Source organism: Periophthalmus magnuspinnatus, chromosome 1 (genome assembly GCF_009829125.3).
Source record: "Periophthalmus magnuspinnatus isolate fPerMag1 chromosome 1, fPerMag1.2.pri, whole genome shotgun sequence".
Taxonomy (NCBI): Eukaryota; Metazoa; Chordata; class Actinopteri; order Gobiiformes; family Gobiidae; genus Periophthalmus; species Periophthalmus magnuspinnatus.
Genome location: NC_047126.1, coordinates 7182755 through 7189856, shown reverse-complemented (window position 1 = coordinate 7189856; position 7102 = coordinate 7182755). Strand labels below are relative to the sequence as shown.

At 49.2% G+C, this 7102-nt stretch overlaps 3 non-coding genes across 3 annotated transcripts; 2 read left to right on the top strand and 1 right to left on the bottom strand.

Moving 5' to 3' along the window:
- Positions 1-1599: 1599 nt before the first annotated feature.
- trnal-uag (transfer RNA leucine (anticodon UAG)) lies at positions 1600-1681 on the top strand. The gene has a single exon. It is a non-coding gene; the product is annotated as a tRNA-Leu (tRNA).
- A 3625-nt stretch (positions 1682-5306) lies between these two features.
- Positions 5307-5378, top strand: trnae-uuc (transfer RNA glutamic acid (anticodon UUC)). Its single transcript has one exon. It is a non-coding gene; the product is annotated as a tRNA-Glu (tRNA).
- A 1387-nt stretch (positions 5379-6765) lies between these two features.
- On the bottom strand, positions 6766-6847 carry trnas-aga (transfer RNA serine (anticodon AGA)). The gene has a single exon. It is a non-coding gene; the product is annotated as a tRNA-Ser (tRNA).
- Positions 6848-7102: the final 255 nt, after the last annotated feature.

The window sequence follows — 7102 nt, the reverse complement described above, 5'->3', positions numbered from 1 at the left end:
GCTGTTTGAACGTGGGGGGGGCAGGGCGTTCCACAGTTTAGGTCCAACCACAGAAAAGGCCCTGTCCCCTCTGGTTTTAAGTCTGGTCTTAGGGACAACGAGCTGGAGCTGGCCCTCAGACCTCAGAGCGCGCACCGGGATGTAAATTTTTCCACCATTGGTGTCACCCCCCCACTTGCCCCAATGTACTTTGTACTGTGATTTTATGAGATGATATTTTTGATAATAATAAAAAAATAAATAAAAAAAAAAGAATCCTTCCAGCAACAGCTTCTCCAGTTCAAGTTGGAGAACTTGGCACAAGTTATTTTATCAATGAGCTTTTGGTTACATCCGTCTCCTTTTTGAACTGCATGCATGAGAATTTTTGTGGCCAAGTGGTTAAGGCGATAGACAAGACATCCATTGGGGCTTCCCTGTGCAGTTTGGAATCCTGCCAACAATGAGCGCTTTCTTTTTGTACATTTATGAGGTGTGAGCTTAAAAATAAAACCAAATTGTGTTCTCCAATTCTTTTCTTATGAAAGACCAAACAGAGATCCCCACAATTTCCCTCAATGTAGAGCATTGAAACTATTCCTTTCCACAGAAGTCAAGACCATTGAGCTACATCCCCTATGCATTTTAGAAATGACTACAACAACTTGGTTAACTGATTGGAAACGCGACCAAAAACATTGTCCGGAATGAAATCAGCACATCTTTGCTTCTTTCCATGCTATTTGAAGAGACTGTGACGTCATTGTCAGAGATGTGGCTGTGGTATCACTGTGTGATGACACTGTAAGTTCTATATGTGAAGACACTGAAGTCACTGACGTGGCTGTGTTGCTTCTTTGTTGTTTTGGCCGAGAGGTAAAGGAGACGGACTTGAAATCCATTCGGGGCCTTCACCTCCCCCCACATTCAAATCCTGCCAGCAACGGCTTCTCCTGCTAAACTTGGACAACTTGGCAGTAATTTTGTTATCGTTGAGCTTTTGCTTCTATGAGTTTCCTTCAACATTGCCCCTTTTGTCATGCCAGTGAGTTGCTGTGGCCGAGTGGTTAAGGCGATGGACTAGAAATCCATTGGGGTTTCCCCGTTCAAGTTGGAATCCTGCCAACAACGAGAGGCGTTCCTTTGTACAATAAACCAATGTCTTCTTTCTTCTAAAAAAGTTCAAAAGGCCAGATACAAAGCTTGAGCTTATCCAGTTTGAGCACCCAGCTTCCTTGTTAAGCTTAGCAGAGAGCAAACCAGACAGCACCTTGGCAGTGGTGGGAGTTGAACCCACACCTCTGAAGAGACTGTAGCCTTAATCCAGCCCCTTAGACTACTCAGCCACAGTACCACATGACAGCAGTTTTACTGTGAGATCACTGAGTCACCTCTCTGTGTGATCTCACTGTAAGGTTTGAATCCTGCCAGCAACAGCTTCTCCAGTTCAAGTTGGAGAACTTGGCACAAATGGAAGTACTTCTTCTTTGAAAACAGAGACAGTATGTCTATATAACAGCTGAGAATGCTTTTTCTGCTCTAAACAAAGCATCTAGCAGACATTGTGGAGACATTTTGGTGGATGGCTGTCTGCCCAGGTTGGGCTTTCTTTCCTTTCCGGGTAGTGTGGCCGAGTGGTCTAAGGCATTGGATTTAGGCTCCAGTCTCTCTGGAGGCGTGGGTTCAAATCCCACCACTGCCATAAAAGGGGGTTCTTTTTATGACTCTCATTGAAACTATTCCTATCCACAAGTCAAGTCAAGACCGTTGAGCTACATCCCCCATGCATTTTAGAATGCACTGCTAGAAAATACTTTTCAATAATAATATGAAAAGAACTGGCACGGCATAGAAGGGAAACAGTGCTCTCTATTATTATTATGTCAAATGTCGAAGTCGGCGGCGGGGGAGTCGACTCCTCCCGTCCCCGGCCCAGGGGTGCTCCCCCCGAGGGCCGGCGCACCGCGGAGCCTAGCGCCTTCCCCCAGGAGGGACCCCCATTTGACTCCGACGTTCAGGGCGAAACGATGGGCCATGTTGGAGACCGGGGTCCGTCGGAAGGGTAGGCCGCGAAGCGCCCCCGGACGACCTCTATGTCAAAGTCGCCGTGGCGCCCAGCAGGTCGCCGACCCGGACGAACCCCGCTCTCTCAAAGTTCTCACTCCTCATGCACTCCCGAGGAGCGGACGGGCTCGACAGGAGGTCCGGGTTGAACCACAGGGGGATGCTGGACAGCTGCCCGGCCGTGGCCAGCGCGGCGAATGCCAAGGGCCTCAGCGCCCGCCACGCTGCCCACGCCTCCCGTTCGAATGGGGGCAGGCTGTCCAGCATCGAGGGCGGCAGCATCTGGCAGAGCCAGATGCTGCCGCCCCTCAAGCCCATGGCCGCCCCCCAAGCCCATGGCGTGGCCGAAAAAGGGTTTCCAGGGGGCATGACAGTGGGGGTCCAGGAACCTGCGGACAAGTTTCAGTCTGAGGCTGTTCTTTTTGGTGACCAGGTCCACAAGCCCTAGACCCCCACTGTCGTAGCCCCCCACGATGGTGTCGTGGGCCACCAACGCTCTCTCCCTCGTCCAGATGAAGCGTCTGAGGGCCACGCTCAGTCGGTTGGCGACGTCGCCCGGCAGGTGGAGCACCGTTAGCGTGTGCACCAGCGTGGACACACAGAGGGCTTGACGACCAGCACTTTTCCCTTTACAGTGAGCGTCCTGAGGTTCCAGAGCGAGATGGTCCGCCCGATCTTCAGCAGGAATTTCTCCCACTGCTTCTCGGCACAGACCACCTCGTCCTTCCCCATCAGGACGCCCAGTACTCGGTACTGGTCGTCGGCCCTCCGCATGTCCACGCTGAGGTGTGCTGGGGCGACGTCACCGCAGAACGACACCGATGTTTTTGACCAGTTCGCCTCCCCACCCGAGGCTAGGCAGTAGACGCCTAGCTCGTGGAGAGCCACTTCCAAGCTCTCCACATCTCGGGCGAAGAGGTTGGTATCGTCTGCATACTGAATGACCCTCAGCTCGCTTCCAGAGGGAGAGACGATGCCATGGGTGTGGGGGTTCTTCTTGATGAGTGCGGCCAGGTGCTCCGCCACGATGCTGTACAGGAGAGAGGAGAGAGGACAGCCCTGCCTCACCGACCTGCTTAAAAGAAAGGTGTCAGTCAGCAAACCATTGCACTTCACTCTCGACTGGGCGTTTTGATAGAGGAGCTGGAGCCATGAGATGAAAGTGTTGCCAAACCCGAACCGCTGCAAGACATCCCACAGGAACGAGTGTTCGACCCTGTCGAACGCCTTGCGGAAGTCCACGCTGACGTGTATCCCCCCGTGTGGTGCATGTGTCTGATGAGGTACTTGTTGGTGAGAATGTTGTTAGCGATGTCCCGTGTGTGAACACTGTATGATTGTGTCGGGCTGATGACGGACGCGATGACTAATCTAAGACGGTTGGCGAGAATTTTGGTGAGTATTTTGTAGTCCGTGTTGAGTAGTGAGATTGGTCTATAGTTTTCCAGGTCCAATTTGCTATCCTTCTTGTGTAACAGTGTGATGACGCTAGTGCAGAATAATGTGGAGAAGCGGTTTTCGGATTGCATCTGTGTGTACAGTGACTGCAGTATGGGCGCGATGCGGTGAGCAAAGGTCTTATAAAACTCACTCGTGAGGCCATCCTGACCGGGGGCTCTTGTTATTGTTTAGCCCTTTGATGGCTTCCCGGACCTCCGCGGCGGTTATGGGCCCGTCGCGGTCGCCCTCTGTCAGTCTGGCCTCAAGAGCGCTTGTGGCGGTATGGGTGCTTGTGGCGATGTACCTTGCGCGCGAAATAACTCGAGCAAAGTACATTGGTCTACTGAGGTGACACCTGCAGAATCAGTGAGTTCCCGGATGAAGAGTTTTCCCTGTTTCCTCTTCTCCAGGCCAAAGAAGAAGGCTGTTCCCCTCTCTCCCTCCACTGTGTATCTCACCTTGGCCCTGAGAATGGCCCCCTTGCTCTTCTCCAACTCCAGGGCCTCCAGACGGGCCCTGAGCTGGAGAAGCTCAGGGTCAACCAAGCCCTCCTGATAAGCCGCACCCGCACAGATGTGTTGGATGCGCTGGCGCAGGGTGTTCTCCTCGACGCTCTCGAGCCATTTTTTGTGTTTTGCTTTAGTTTATTGTGGATTTTTAATTCTTACTTTTGCCTCCTCCCACCAGTCTATTATGTTGTTTGTTATTGTTTTTTCATCCTCGAGAGCGTCGAGGAGCCTGTCCAGCCTCTTTGGTACTTCTCCTCGGGGAGTACAGAGTTGTTGAGAACCCCACAGTCCCCCCCTTCCGCCTCCCCCCTGTGAGGGAGAAGCTGACCGAGAGCGGTGAGTGATAGCTGACGCCCGTCCATGTGTATTCGGCCCTGTCCAGGTTCCTGAGCAGGCACCCAGAGGAGAAGCGCATGTCTAGCCTGGACTGTTTCAGTACACACTGAACGCCTCCAGAGAGACTGGAGAAGTTTAACAGGAGAAGCCATTGCTGGCAGGATTCGAACGTGGGGGGAGGGGAAGGCCCCAAATGGATTCCAAGACCGTCGCCTTTACCTCTCGGCCAAAACAACAAAGAAGCAAGCCAGTATCAAGTCAGTGCACTCGACACTGAAGGGATTCTGATAACCCTTTGGCATAGTGATAACACAGCCACGTCAGTGACTTCAGTGTCTTCACATATAGACCTTACACTGTCATCACACAGTGATAACACAGCCACATTTCTCCCTTCATATCTTATCTGGAGGGAGGAGCTAACTACACTGGAACTGTAAACATCTATTGTCTCCAGTTTCACCTGAAACTACCCTATTCAGCCCTTAATGACCCTGCTATTGTTCTCATTGTTCTGGGTCTGAGGATGCAGTTATAGATGGAAGATAGATGATGTCTAAGGCCCCCTTTCCTGTTAAAGGAAGGATTCTCTTTCCTAACAAAAATAGCTTCTTTAAGTCCCGTCTCAAACCATTTTTTTTCTCTGGCTAAGCTCTGAACTTCACTATCTTCAGAGGAGTGGTTGGTGGCTTTGAGATGGAGATGTACGGCGCACTGGGGTCCAGAGGAACTACTCTGAATGGAGTAGACCACATTATCTAAGGCATAAGGCAGTGTGCCACCCGTAATCTGACCAGAGCTGAAGAAGCGGCTTGGATGAGCAGTGAAATGTCTTCACTCTTGCAACGATTTGTCCATTTGGATCAGACCTGGACAACTGAGGGTCTACACAGGCAATGCTGCAGGTGTTCCTTAACCGCTGAAAACTCACTGAGCCTTGGCTTATGATGGAAACCGTTGTCATTATACAGCAAAGTTTCCCATATGGTCTAGCGGTTAGGATTCCTGGTTTTCACCCAGGCGGCCCGGGTTCAACTCCCGGCATGGGAAAGTAGTAGCTGAAGGTGGCAAAAAAAATCATGTCTAGAAACAATAGATGAGTACAGCTCAGTGGTAGAGTGATTTTTTGCATATATGAGGTGCTCTAATCAATCCCCAGCATCTTCAAGGGCACAGTGTTGACAGCATAATCTGAAAATATAATAATATAATTTTAATGAGAGTCATAAAAGAAAACACTTTACAGCAAAGACTGGATTTGAACCCATGCCTCCAGAGAGAATGGAGCCTAAACCCAGCACCTTACATTACTGAGGTGCAAATTTGCTATGGAGGGCTATGGTTTGGAAGGAATGCATGCCACGCACACGTACGTGAAACACACTGAAAGCACCATTAGACAAACATAAAATGTACACTGCGACGGGCCGGAATCGAACCCGGGTAAACTGCTTGGAAGGCAGTTACACTAACCACTATACCACCATCGCTAGCTGGGGTTGAAAGCACATAGAAAAGCCAGGAATCCTGTTAGATCATAAGGAATATGATGAAGGTGTTGTTTAACCTATTGGCTGATTTACTAATCAAGTACAGTGATGTTGTGCACTACATTGAGGGAAATTGTGGTGATCTCTGTTTGGTCTTTCATAAGAAAAGAATTGGGGAACACAATTTGGTTTTATTTTTAACCTCACACACCTCATAAATGTACAAAAAGTTGGTTTGCTCTCTGCTAAGCTTAACAAGGAAGCTTGGTGTTTATACAGTTTAAACTGGAGAAGCTCAAGCATTGTCATTGAGTATCTGGCCTCCTGAACTCTTTTAGAAAGAAGACATTGGCTTATTGTACAAAAGAAAGCCTCTCGTTGTTGGCAGGAGGGGCAATGTCGAAGGAAACTGATAGAAGCAAAAGCTCAACGATAACAAAATGACTGCCAAGTTGTCCAAGTTTAGCAGGAGAAGCCGTTGCTGGCAGGATTCGAACGTGGGGGGAGGGGAAGGCCCCAAATGGATTTCAAGTCCGTCGCCTTTACCTCTCGGCCAAAACAACAAAGAAGCAAGCCAGTATCAAGTCAGTGCACTCAACACTGAAGGGATTTTGATAACCCTTTGGCATAGTGATAACACAGCCACGTCAGTGACTTCAGTGTCTTCACATATAGATCTTACTCTGTCATCACACAGTGATAACACAGGAAAGGAAGGAAAGACCAACCTGGGCAGACAGCCATCCACCAAAATGTCTTCACAATGTCTGGTATATGCTTTGTTTAGAGCAGAAAAAGCATTCTCAGCTGTAATATAGACATACTGACTGTGTTTTCAAAGAAGAAGTACTTCCACTTGTGCCAAGTTCTCCAACTTGAACTGGAGAAGCTGTTGCTGAACTCTTTTAGAAAGAAGACATTGGTTTATTGTACAAAGGAAAGCATCACGTTGCTGGCAGGATTCGAACCTGCGTGGGGAAACCCCAATGGATTTCTAGTCCATCGCCTTAACCACTCGGCCACAGCAACTCGCTGGCATGACCAAAGGGGCAATGTCGAAGGAAACTGATAGAACAGTGGTTCTCAACCTTGTTGGAGGTACTGAACCCCAACGGTTTCATATGCACATTCACCGAACCCTTGTTTATGGAATTGTTTTGTTTTGTTTGTTTTTTCAAATTCAAGACATATGTATGTTTTACTGGTGCACAAAATGAATCGTGCATTAACATCACTGTGTTCAAAGAATAAAACCAATAAAATCCATGAACTCACAACAAATTA